A 14,497-nucleotide genomic window follows, 5' to 3' on the forward strand; every position below is an offset into this window, starting at 1 on the left:
CGTGAGAAGCACATTGATGAATTCAGAAGATATGTTCTCAGCCACCAAGACTGAATTTTCTGAGGAATCAGCCAAGTGTCATTTTTGGCAAGATTGATAGGGGGAGGATGAGGGGAAATTACCTCTGCAAGGACTGAATGAGATTTTTCATGCTACCATCCTAAACATGCCTTATTACATATGCACCATGCCCCTTAGGTTTCCCTCTCCTCAAATTCTCTCAACACAATTGACTGTCCAGATTTGCCCTTCTCTTTGCATAGGCAGCACTGCTGTGCACAACACATGAATAGTCTCTCATCTATTGCTGTTTAGGAATCAAGCCACACAGGTTAACCATCAACAGCCTCATCGCATCTTACAACTCTTTCTAAGTTGGTGATCTATTTTCTTCAATTACAGCCACAATCATAGCTGAATGTGTGATTATTCCCAACAGGGAAGCATTCAAACAATTTGAATTTTCACCTTTATTCAGCAGCAACATAAACTGTATTTGCCATTCAAAACAGAAACAGCTTGTGTGCCTTTTGACCAATAAATTTACAAATAATTAGTGATTACTGCACTCAACTCATATCTAATGAAACTAGGTGTCAATTAAGTTGTCTGCTTGCCATACTGTCAGATGTGGACCTTCTGCTCTTCCACATCTCAGCTCTTCAGCATTTATCACATCCACTGTTGACCTGCTGCAATCGTGCACAGCACAGCATGGTAGAATTATATAGCAAACATGTCCATATTGTAGTGAAAGTTCACACCCCAACTTCAGAAGAATAATTCAAGCATTAGAACTTCATCTTCAGGAAGTCTATAACCTGCTCCACCACGGTCCTGGTCCCAAATTAGGCTGCATTATATTGAAGAGGTAAATTATATTGAACCTCTGCCTTAACAGAGAGTTGTGTAAAGAAATCATCAGCCGTAGTTTCCTTTGTCTCCAAATTCCAATCCATGTTAAGAATCTGATCCTTGAAACGTAGCAGGAATAGGTCAATTTTCAATGATACAGGCATAATGCCAGCTTCCAGGGTGCCTGGCAGAGACCTCTAAGAATTGTTAATGATGAACACAGGTCATATGCAAATTGATAGAAAAGTGGGTAATATTGTATGGGTAAGCTCAGTTGTGTTATAATATGGTGCTCTCAAAGCAATGTGCATACCATTTATTGTGCCCTGAACATAGGAGAAGCCGACTAATGTTCTCAAAGCCTACTGCCTGTGCTGCAGTCACTGGAAAATGGGTTGAAATAGTGTGATCAGTGTAACAACTTTGTAGGTTGAGGTTTGAGAGATAGCACACAGTTCCCCAGTAGCAACTTGGAAGAGGCCAGTTACATGGAAATTTAGGGTGGCTCTTATCTTGATGGTGGCTAGGATAGGATCCGATAGGCATGATTCCTTCAGTTCACAGGTGCCATTCCAACAGTTGGTGTCATTCATTTATGTCCTAGGCTATACTCAGCTTGTGGCTCATCAGGAGGGAGTGGCATCAAAGATGGAGGGCTCTGAGCCCCTTTGACCTCCTGCACATCAAGGCAGAAACCTCAGCATGTGAAGGCTGTTTGAGGTTGCTAAAAGGCAGACATGCTGTGAGTAAACATGAAGAGGACGAGCTAGAAGCCCTGAGATATAACCGCATCAAAGCCATGAGTGAGATGCCTGTCCCTGTGTGCACTGTGTGCTAGTAGCAACTTTGCAGTGCAAGGTACAGGGTGTGCTCTAAATTTCAGCATGTATAAGCTGAACCATACTGGAAGTGGATCAGAGATGTTCAAACACAATGTAATGAAGGTTGTATGTGTTAATACCAATCCAAATGGACAGAGGCTGCATATGGCCATTACCTATGGAAGTGCCTTAAAAAGTTGGTACTCAATATGTAAAATGGAGGTCCAGAGGAGCAACTGGTTAGCTGAAGTCCCCAGCTGTTGTGATGTGAATTGTCACTATCGAGTTTCTCTCTGGTAGGTGGGAGAACAGAAAATTGCAACTTAATTTCTTGAGGTGATTAATGGTAACAGATTCAAATAGGCCTCTTGCTGCACACTAGTAAGAATCTCATCTCGTCATTCAATATTTGATTAAAACTGGGACTTTTCACTGTTGATATCAAGACGTGACATGGTGGCTCAGTGGTTAGTATTGCTGCCTCACAGCACCATGGACCCAGGTTCCATTCCAGCCTCGGGTGACTGTCTGTGTGGAGTTTGCACATTCTCCCCATATCTGTGTGGATTTCCTCTGGGTGCTCTGGATTCCTCCCATGGTCCAAAGATATGCAGGTCAGGTGAATTGGCTATGCTAAATTGCCCACAGTGTTAAGTACATTAGTCAGAGCGAAATTGGTCTGGGTGGTTACTCTTCAGAGGGTCGGCGTGGACTTGTTGGGACCAAATGGCCTGTTTCCACATTGAAGGGAATCTAATCTCTAATCTAAAGCCCCTAACTGGGCATCTTGAGTAATTCTCTCAGCTGTCTTAACAAAGCTTAGATTATCCAAAAGTTATGATGATGATTCTACCCAATGTTTTAATAAATAAATCAGTCCTCTGTTATGTGTTTTCTTATAGTCTCCTCTCAATTCTCTGTATTAACAGGATACTCTATGTCTATTATGTACAACTAATGAATTGTAACTATACTCATATTATGCAGGCATAATCTGTTTTGATTGTGACTCCAAACAGGAGCCTAAAACTTAAATTTCTCTTTCTCCCTTTTTTTAAAAAGCATAATTGCTAATGGGCCTGCTCTCTGGTCCTAATATCTCATCCAATGGCTTAAGGTTACATTTCCTTTGATAATTCTCCAATGAAGTGCTGTGTGGATGAGATGAAATAAAGTAAAAAAATTAGGAACATCAAAGCAGGAGTAGGCCATTTGGCCCTTCAAATCTAATCTACAATTCAATAGAACCAATAGGTTCACAGCTGATTTGCTGTGATCTCAGCTCAACTATCCTGTACATTCTCCAAAACCCTTGACTATCAAAAATCTATTTAACTCAGCCTCAAATAAATTTAAACACCCAGTCTCCAGTACCTTCTGGGGAAGAGAATTCTATAGATGATTGAGAGAAAGAAAGAAAATCTCCTTACCTTTGTTTTAAAGGAAGATCTCTTTATCTTAAAATATGCTCCTTACTTTTAGTGTCATCCAGTAGTGGAACCTTTATTGTTGGTGCTTCCTTTGGAATCAGGAATTATATAAACAAACAGCAAACATGAATAAGAACAGTTCATTGAGGATGCTCCCACCTCTACAGCCATATCTAGACTACTCTCAAGCTCCACCTCTCCAGGTCACCTGACCAACTCTCTTAAAGGGGCAGTATCCCCAAATACATATATAACAGAACCATGGTTCGGGTGTCTGGTATAAATGGACAGCCTGGTAGGTTGAAGGTGACAGAAGGCTACAGCTTGGGATCCTGGGGGAGAGTGGCAGAAGTGAAGATGGAGAAATGATGTCAGCAAGTGTGATAGTGGGTGAAGATGTTCATCATTAATCAAGTTTTCTTTTATTTATTCATTTTGAGGGAAGTGGGTGTCCCTGGCTGGCCAGCGTTTATTGCCTGCCCCTTGTTGCACTTGAGAAGGTGGTGGTGAGCTGCCTTCTTGAACTGCTTTTGTCCACCTACTGTGGGTTGACCCACAATTCCATTAGGGGAGGAATTTCAAGATTTTAATCTAGTGACAATGAAGGAGTCACAATATATTTCTATGGCAGGATGGTGAGTGGCTTAGAGGGGAATGTGAAGGTGGTGGTGTTCCCATCTATCTGCTGCCCTTTTCCTTCCAGTCATTGTGGGTTTGGAAAGTACTATTGAAAGGATCTTTGGTTAATTTTGCAGTGCATCTTGTAGATAGTACATACTGCTGCTGAGTGTCAGTGGTGTAGGGAGTGGATGCTTGTGGATATAATGCCAAACAAATGGCATGCCTTATCTTGAGTGTTGTTGGGGCTGCACTCATTCAGGCAAGTGGGGAGTATTCCATTTAACTCCTGACTTGTGCTTTGTAGATGGTGGATAGATTTTGAGGTGTCAGGAGGTGAGTAAATCACCACAGTATTCCTAGCTTCTGACCTGCTCTTATAGCCACTGTGTTTATGTAGTGAGTCCAGTTGGGTTCTGGTCAATGATCACCCACGGGATGTTGATAATGGGGGATTCAGTGATGGTAACACCATTGAATGCCAAGGTGCTGTGGTTAGATTGTTTCTTATTGGTGATGGTCATAGCCTGGCAGTTGTGTGGCATGAATTTTATTTGCCACTTGTCAGCCCAAGCCTGGATTTTGTCCAGATCTTGTTGTATTTGAACAAGGACTGCTTCAGTATCTGAGGAGTCATGAATGGTGCTGAACATTGTGTAGTCATTGGCAAACATGCACACTTCTTCTGATCTTATGATGGAGGGAAGGTTATTGATGAAGCAGCTGAGGATGGTTGGGCCGAGGGCATATCTAAAGGAACTTAGAGTCATAGAGATGTACAGCATGGAAACAGACCCTTCGACCCAATCCGTCCATGCTGACCAGACATCCCAACCCAATCTAGTCCCACCTGCCAGCACCTGGCCCATATCCCTCCAAACCCTTCCTATTCGTATACCCATCCAAATGCCTCTTAAATGTTGCAATTGTACCAGCCTCCACCACATCCTCTGGCAGCTCATTCCATACACGTACCACCCTCTGCGTGAAAAAGTTGCCCCTTCGGTCCCTTTTATATCTTTCCCCTCTCACCATAAACCTATGCCCTCTAGTCTGGACTCCCCAACCCCAGGAAAAAGACTTTGTCTATTTATCCTATCCATGCCCCTCATAATTTTGTAAACCTCTATAAGGTCACCCCTCAGTCTCCGATTCTCCAGGGAAAACAGCCCCAGCCTGTTCAGCCTCTCCCTGTAGCTCAGATCCTCCAACATGGCAACATCCTTAAATCTTTTCTGAACCCTTTCAAGGTTCACAACATCTTTCCGTTAGCAAGAAGACCAGAATTGCACGCAATATTCCAACAGTGGCCTAACCAATCTCCTGTATAGCCACAACATGACTTCCCAACTCCTGTACTCAATACTCTGACCAATAAAGGAAAGCATACCAAATGCCTTCTTCACTATCCTATCTGCCTGCGACTCCACTTTCAAGGAGCTATGAACCTGCACTGTTGGTTTCTTTGTTCAGCAACACTCCCTAGGACCTTAACATTAACTGTCTAAGTCCTCCTAAGATTTGCTTTCCCAAAATGCAGCACCTTGCATTTATCTGAATAAAGCTCCATCTGTCACTTCTCAGTCCTTTGACCCATCTGGTCCAGATCCTGTTGTAATCTGAGGTAACCCTCTTTGTTGTCCACTACACCTCAAATTTTGGTGTCACCTGCAAACTTACTAACTGTACCTCTCATGCTCGCATCCAAATCATTTATGTAAATGACAAAAAGTAGAGGGCCCAGCACTGATCCATGTGGCACTTCACTTGTCACAGGCCTCCAGTCTGAAAAACAACCCTCCACCACCACCCTCTGTCTTCTACCTTTGAGCCAGTTCTGTATCCAAATGGCTAGTTCTCCCTGTATTCCACAAGGTCTAACCTTGCTAATCAGTCTCCCATGGGGAAACTTGTCGAACATCTTACTGAAGTCCATATAGATCACATCTACTACTCTGCCCTCATCATCCTTCTTTGTTATTTCATCAAAAAACTCAATCAAGTTTGTGAGACATGATTTCCCACGCACAAAGCCATGTTGACTATCCCTAATCTGTCCTTGCCTTTCCAAATACATGTACATCCTGTCCGTCAGGATTCCCTCCAACAACTTGCCCACCACCGAGGTCAGGCTCACTGGTCTATAGTTCCCTGGCTTGTTCTTACCACCCTCTGCAGAGATGTCCTGGAGCTGAGATGACAAACCTTCAACAAACACAACCATCTTCCTATGTGTCAGGTAATTCTTTAACCACTAGAGAATTTACCCCTTGATACCCATTGACTCCAGTTTGCTCGGTCTCCTTGATGCCATACTCAAATGAGTGCAGCTTTGATGTCAAGGGCTGTCACTCTCACTTCACCTCTGAAATTCAGTTCTTTTGTCCATGTTTGGACCAAGGCTGTAATAAGGTCAGGAGCTGAGTGGCCCTGGCAAAACCCAAGCTGGGCATCACTGAGCAGGTTATTGCTAAGCAGGTGCTGTTTGAAAGCTCTATTAATGAAACCTTCCAACACTTAACTGATGATCGAAAGGATGACTTTTGAATTTCTCAGATGAGTACTTGGTTCTTCTTGCTTTCTGGTGGTTTTTGTGGGCTGGCTTTCACCTCAGGATATGCCTGAGGCCTTGTGGTGTCAGTTGGGTCAGTAATTTTCAGAGGCTGTTAGTTCTCACGTCTGCTGGTTATAGTCAGTCGCCTTTGTTTCTTTTGGTAAGGAACGGGCCTGTGTCAGTAGATCTTGGAATTGCTGCTGGTTTCCCCTTTCCAGAGTTGGCTGTCTGGATCACTCTCAAGACAATAGCTATCTGGGATCCTTCTCCTGACGTTAGCTGCAAGGATAACTCTCTCAGGTAAGATCTGAGCTTGCAATTAACTAATTGTGGGCCAGTTATCTTTGTGCCAAATCTGCACTTGCCATTATGTTACTGGTGTTCCCTTTTGAGGTCAATTGGCTTCCTAATCATTTGGAGTAGGTGGGAATGTATTTTGTTTCTGTGGAATGTCTTCTATCACTGTATATGAATAGTAATGTGTGATATCTGCCAAGGCCCCATTCACTCTTGGTTGTGCAGCATTAGGCCTGGTTGATTGTTCTCTTTAGAATCAAGGTATGAATTGGATTTTCAGGCTGAACTATGGTTTCAGGCAGCTATCTCTATCTGTATGCTTTTTCCCAGAGGATCGCCCCCTCCAGCTGTCTTTTTTTAAAAGTTAATTTTAAAAGTCTATGACTTTGGTCTAGTATTTCAGAATAGGGGGATTTTTGCTCAATCCTACAGTGGGGACATTGAAATCCCCCACCCAGAGTACAATCTGTGCCCTTGCCATCCTCAGTGCTTCCTCTAAATGTTGCTCAACATGGAGGAATACCGATTCCTCAGCTGAGGGAGGACAGTATGTGGTAATCAGCAGGAGGTTTCCTACCCATGTTTAACCTGAAGCCATGAGACTCATGGGGTCCACAGTCAATGTTGAGGACTCCCAGAGCAACTCCTTCCTGACTGTATACCTCTATGCTGCCACCTCTGCTGGGCCTGTCCTGCCGGTGGGGCAAGACCTATCAAAGGACAGCAATGATGGTGTCTGGGATATTGTCTATAAGGTATGATTCCATGAGTATGACTGTCAGGCTGTTGCTTGACTAGACTGTGAGTCAGCTCTTCTAATTTTGGCACTAGACTTCAGACGTTAGTGAGGGGAACTTTGCACAGTCGACAGAGCTGTTTCTGCCTTTCTCTTTTCAGGTACATAGGTCAAGTGTGAGATGGAGATTGACAGCCAGGATGGATGATGGATGATCTGGTCAGCAATTAAAACAGGAAACAAGGCCTCCAATGAAGAAGCAAGGAAGGCATTGAAGGTTTCTTCTATCGATGCCTGTAGGTCAGAGTTCTCTTGTACACATCTCCTTTTTGATTTACTCAAGGGAGAACGTTGATACTGAAACCAACTTTAGATGTTGACAAGGGCAGGATTTGTGTGCACTTCTCAGGAGTATTTCATTAGCTATTTGACAATGGAATGTCTACTGAGTCTGATATCTGTGAGACTAAGCTGACATATTCATCTGTGCAATTTTATCTTTTGAACTGGTTGTAAGCAGGCCTGAAGCATCAGATAAAAAGTAACACTATTTTGTTATCTTATTTTGTAGCTTTTAAAATAATATGGTATCACACATAGCAGCTGGCGCATCTTCTTCCTGTGATTCTCCACTGGTTTGATTGTCATTCAGATATCAAACACCTGCTGGATTGTCGTGCTCCGAGATTCATTATTTGCACTCCAAGCAAATTGCTTCGTGCATGAGAATGTATACTCTGTATTCAGGCACAAACCCCATGACTCTTCATCCTTTTAATTTCGTCTTGCCAAATGAGGGAGGGGAATCTTGAAACAAATCGTTGTTATATGCTCATAGGCTGTGAATTTGCAAAGCAGGGCCACAAAAATCAAATATTTCATTCGTTGAACTTTTAAGCCATGGCTTTAGGAATCAATAGTATAATCATTTGAACTCCACAGTATTGCAGAGCACAATACATGAGATGCTATTGTATTGGTTAAGGTTTCCACAATACATTAACTTTCTGATGCAAATTGGTTGACCACAACTTTCACCTCAGAAAAAGTTTCTTTGTGAATCAAACTTGTATCCCTGTGTTTAAGTGAAAGGCATTGTTCAATTAACTTGAGCTATGGTAAGCTGATTATTGGAAAACAGCAGGCCAACTGCATTTAAAAAAAAAATAACTAATGAAACATATCCCATCACTTTGGACAAGATAAACCACCATCCAGACTTATTTGGCAAAATAGTTAATTGAAGTAAGCACACTGACAAGATACTACACCTCAGAATCAACAATTTACACAGTACATAATTATGCAAACAGCTCAAAAAAATGTCTGCAGTTATTTCATTCTATTTCATCAAATTCATATAAATGTACATAAGGGGTATGTTCTCAACAGGGACTAACTCTCAATAGGAATATGAAATTGCAAACATACTTCCTATGATTTTTGGTGCATTAATTTTAAAATATGAAAAACGTACCAATAATTACTTAATATGTGGTCTCAGTGGGCAATGCTCATTGCTGAGAGCACACACTCAGAACTCACAAAGCAGTCTTGAGTAGGGCATGTGGAAGGGCTGTATTTGCACATCCTTCATATAGGAAAACAGGAAATTCAAAGATTCAGATAAGATTTTGAAAATAAGAATGCGTATTCCTTTGAAAGATAAAGGCAATTCTCAACAGTAATGTTAGTGATCTTAATAACTATGTAAAGAATAGGATAACTGCTCAAGAAATGATGGCATTTGCAGATTGCAAGCATAGTGTTCTTAACACAAGTTTAAAATGGCCCAGATTTTGTGGTCAGTAGTAAAAGGATGCTATTCACCTTTGGTCTCAAAATTTAATAGACTAGTTGATTTCCTCAGGCCAAATGAGTTTTCTCCCACCATTGCCCCATACACATCGCATTAGCAATCTATCCTGCCCCGTCCCATCTGATGTTGGTGGGACTCTATAACTCATTGCAACCAGAAAATCTCACCACTGCCTGAATATCCCTGAATCCTCCATCCATGGCTCCAGTGCTATCTTTAAAATGGTGTTGTGCACCTGGAAAAGTATGGACTGTCCAGAAATACCTTACACAGTTCATGACGTTTATCTCCAGCTGATGAGGGGAGTTAGACACCAGTTAGTGACAAATACCTTGCCAGCAATATTAAATATCATATATTGACAATGGCTACAACTCTGTCAACATTTGATGGCAATATCAAGTAAAAATTGATTATGATCATAATGACAGCTTCCAACATTTTTTACCTTTACACTAGTCATGCACATCTTTTATCTCCAATCGGATTTTAATGAGTGCAGCAAGAACTGGTGGAAATCACCAACAATGAATGCTCAGAGGAGCTCAATTATTTTAGTGCTACCTCTTAACAAAATTACTGTACTTGTGAAGCTACTTGGACTTTAGTAGGAGCAATTGGACAGACTCTAGGGGTAGAATCTGCTAAATCTCACTTAACCACAGATGGTAATATCAGGGACAGCAGTGGAGTGCCCTCATCAGAAACTGCAGTCTCTCCAAGCTTACTCAGCTGAATACAGGCACTGAATCCTAGGGCCATAAATGAGAAGAATAATCACTGATCAGCAGCAGGAAATGAGTGCTGTATTCATAAGAGTTACAAGTAACTAGCAACAATTGTGAAGAGATTGAATTAAATTACTTCAAGTATGAGCAGATTTCTCCTGGTGCCTTAATGACCAGCAGCCAAGTGATCTCTGACAGTAGAGGCAGTAAAGTGCAGCTAGGCTTTGAAGTAGATGGGTACTGGAAGAGAAAGCTTCCTCAAACTGTTCCATTGCCCGTGCCTCGGTTAGTACTATACATACTAAAATATAGTCTAATGGCTGACTGTTTCTCTGCACAAGTGCAGGTGGAGCAGTTTTTATGAAGCCCTTACCGGTTGAAAAGTATCAAAAAATATGAGCTACTTGAAACATATAAATGTTATTGTTTCACACTTCTTTCCTAAATATGCCCAGACCAAGTTTGAGTGTCTCTATGATCATATGTTTACCAGTCAATGTTGTCTCTTGTTCCAAGGAAGCCACAACTACACACCTGAGCAGCCAATGCTTCTGAAACATTACTGCCAACTTTGCTTGTCGTACAATTGGCTAATCTCATGAACAAATTGTCAGTTTCCAGTTCCATGTATTTGTGAACCTTTGACTGGGAGATACTGCGAATGTTTCTTGCTGACCCCTGGAAGAAGCCTGAAGCAAAAAGCTAAGAATGGTGCTGGCTTTGTCTGATACTGGAAAAGCATGATCACTGGGTCCCTGATAGAAAGTATATCTTATTCCTATAAGCTGCAAATGTCTACAACCACTTGACATGACACTATGACTCTCCTAGGCATTAGTATTTTGATATTTCAAAGAAGAATGTGTCTGTAGACTCTGCGTGTTGCATATAGTCGGCTGAGCTGCAACTCACTACTATTCTTCTTCCTCCTGAAGGTTATCGCTTGTGCTATTGCTGGTCATCTTTGTCATCAGCAGAGCTCCAATCTAAGGAAGATAACCATCCTCATAAGCATTCTTTGAAGATCAAAGAACTTCCAAAGTGTGCAAAGTAGCCTCTCAACATAATTAATATGAAAGAACAAAGTTTCTTCCATTCGCAATGAGAAATTAAGTGTGTGTCCATGGCCCTGTTACAAATTATGGTCTCAACAAATCAATGGAATTCAATGTTTTGTTGCTCAAAAGATTGGTGCAGCTCCGTGCAATAATTGACAATGGTTTCCTGTTCAACGCAAGATGAGCTTTTAAATTCAAATTTATTAATTGAATTCAAAGTTCATCATCTGTGCTAGCATTCACATGATGTATGTTCGGGACTGATTTTAAATTGATATCTTTTGGTGGCAATGTCCAGATGCTGAATTGTTTTTCTTCCTATTCTAAATTTACAAAGATGTTATCATTAAGACTTATTGAATTGAAATTATAAATGCACGATTAAAATAATTACCAGTAATGTAAGTACCTGTTTCTAAAACTGAATTACTTTTGTATTATTCCCGATTAAAATTTTCAGCTGTTCTTACTTCAGGTCTGAAAATTCCCCACTTGACTATTTTCCATCTATGTAGAAGTATAACAAAATGCATTGCACAGATTCTGACAGAAAAATAATATTATTGTTCCATTAAATTTTTACTCATAATTTATTAGTGATCTGCTCATCATAGCAGAAGATGTCTGTGTTGAAGAATCACAAATCTTTGCATTTGATTTTCTCAATACGAGTATCATAGATACTCAGATAAAATACAATACCATCCAGTTACAGAGTGCAATTCACTATCCTTTTGCAGGGAGAGGTCCTGCAATTACATTCATGTCAATTGTTCAATTTCTCATAAAAAAAAACATCTTTGTGCCCTTTCAGAGTGTAATCTCCAATTAGTGTTGTGTTCTTGGAGGTTTTGTAGACACACACTTGCTGAGAAGTGCATTGATCTTTTCTGACGAATCTCACACAGGGCTATGGCAACTAGGTCAGTCATTATTCTCTAATCAAAATGATTGATTTTTACTGTTGAAAATGTACACTGAATATATCTTTAGTGTTGGATGAAGCTCACTTCATAGTAAGCAATTAAATTAGAGGTTATAACATTGCTTGTAAATCACTTATTAATTTGTGATGTCAAAATGGAAATGTAGAGATCTGGTTGTAGCAAACTGGAAAATGTCACATGACTCGTACCTTCACGACGGTTAGGTTTCACATTTATTTCTGATGTGCAGAGCGCACTCGAAGACAGATAGTGTAATTTAATAAGTGAATACATTGCAGCCGTTTGGGATTGCATTCATATTCAATAATAATATTGACCTAAATCAAATGATAAAGAAATTCTGGTCATGAAAAACACTATATAATCACAATTCAGTTCTTTCTCTTTGTTAGAGTCAGTTTCTTCTAAACTGTAAAGCATTGCACACATTTACCATAGGCTATTGATATGGCAATCACAGAAGTGCAACCCAGCCTGGGAATTGCTGCAAGTACAATGACATGGCGGCCCATGACAGGTTGGTTGGTCACTGTGTGTAGCATATGAGTTGACCTTGCACCATAATTAAGCTCAACTCCTTGAAACAATTGAACATTGAAGTTGGTGGAGAAACTCAGCAGGTCTGGCAACATTTTGCGCAGAGTTAACATTTTGAGACTAGTGACCCTTCACCCTGCTGAATTTCTCCAGCAATTTTTGATTTTGTTTGTTTCAAATCTCTGGTACCGTTTAGTTCTTTGTTTTATCCTTGAAATATCCTTGAAACGCTCCTCTTTACTTCAACATAGTCGATTACACGTAAGGGCAAGTAAAGCAATAATGAAAGTTCTTCGTATGAAGATAATATTATGTTCAGATGATGTTCACTGGGAGACTTTGAGACTTGACTTCTGGTGGTTAAGATCGATTACAACTCATCAGACTACTACATCATAACCTTTGTCAGCAGTGATTGTCAGCTGTTTCAAATGTACACTTTTAAAAGTACAGGCACAATATCACACTCATTACTACTCCCTCTGCATATCTCACGAGAAGATAGATTATGTTTTCTGATGCCTTTTCTGTCCTAGCTTCCTATTATCATTAAGAAATGGAAATGTGAGCATAGTAACATTAGAACAAAGACTGGTACTCTTCTAGGATATTGCTTTGATCTTTTAGAGAAAAGTTTGTTATTTTGTCTGGCGAAGGAATGTTTTTTTTTCCTCTCTGAAGAAAGAGAATGGATGAAGGCGGTAGAAAGGCAGAATGCTGTGAGCACTCTTGGAAGCAGGTGAAAAAGACAGTCAGTCATATAAGGAAGAATGTGAAGTGTCAGATTGTTTGAATAATTTCATAATGTTGTTGTACATCTCAGCATGTTGATGTAAATTTGATGCAGCAACATAAATAGAGAATGCACAGTGCTCTGGTAATAATTTGCCCAGTTTTGAAATGCACAGGTTTAACACTGCTTTTTCCATGTCAAAATATACATGCTACAAGGTTACAAATCTGATGCTCCATGGATGCCCAAGCACTTATTTAACAGTAAAATTATGTAAGGTGCTGTAGGCTTTCTTTGAAGTCCTGCCAGAAGTTGAGATAGCTGAAGGACTTGTGGGATGTTGGACCTGATTCTTGGAAAAGCAGTCAGCCAAGTAAAGCATTTGTCATTGGGGGCTTATTTCGGGGACAGTGACATTTGTATAATAAAGTTTAGAGTGTTTGCGGAAAATGGCAATGAACAATCTAAAAAAGAATAATCTATTGGCAGAAAGCTGACCTCAATGGGACAAGAATGGAACTGACACATATAGATTGGAACTGAAGGTAGCTGGAGAAACAATAGCTAAGCAATGGATTATCTTTAATGAGGAGGTAGATAAAGGGCAATCAAGATATATTCCTTCAAGTGGGAAAGATAGGTCAATCAAATCCAGAGCTGCTTGGGTAACAAAGGAGACAGAAATGAAGCTAATAAAAAATGAATTTATGACAGCTATCTGGTGTTGAAAACAATTGAGAAGCAAGCATAATATTGAAATTTTGGAAGGGAAGTGGAAAAAAAAACAAGTAAGTGAAATTAAAAAGGACTACGAAGAAAAGACCGTCAGCTAACAACAAGGGAAATCACGAAGTATTCTATAGCCGATCAGTAACAAAAAGGCAGTAAAAGGAGTAGTGGGGCATTTTGGGGATCAAAAAGAAGATTTACAGGTTGAGGCAGGAGACATGACTGAGGCAATAAATCACTACTTTGTATCTGTTTTTATCTAAGACACTCATGCTTTCCATGACATGGTGACAAAGGAGGCAAACCAGTTACTAGAAAGGCTTAAAATTTATTAGGAAGAAGTATTGGATAATTTTTCAACACTTGAAGTTGATAAGGCACTGGGCGTGTACATGATGCAAATGAGAAGAACATTGAAAGAATGCAAAGTAGAAATTGCCAAGTCCATTGCAATGATTTTTCAGCCATCCCAAGACTTTGGAGGTGATGCCAGAGGAACAGAGAATTACAAGCATAATTTTTTTTCAAAAAAGGATGTACAAAATAAGCCCAATAATTACAGACCACTCAATTTAACTTCAGTGGACTGGAGGCCTGTCACCAGCAGTGATCCATAGGGACGGATTCTGTGTCCT

Source organism: Chiloscyllium punctatum, chromosome 9, assembly GCF_047496795.1.
Source record: "Chiloscyllium punctatum isolate Juve2018m chromosome 9, sChiPun1.3, whole genome shotgun sequence".
NCBI lineage: Eukaryota > Metazoa > Chordata > Chondrichthyes > Orectolobiformes > Hemiscylliidae > Chiloscyllium > Chiloscyllium punctatum.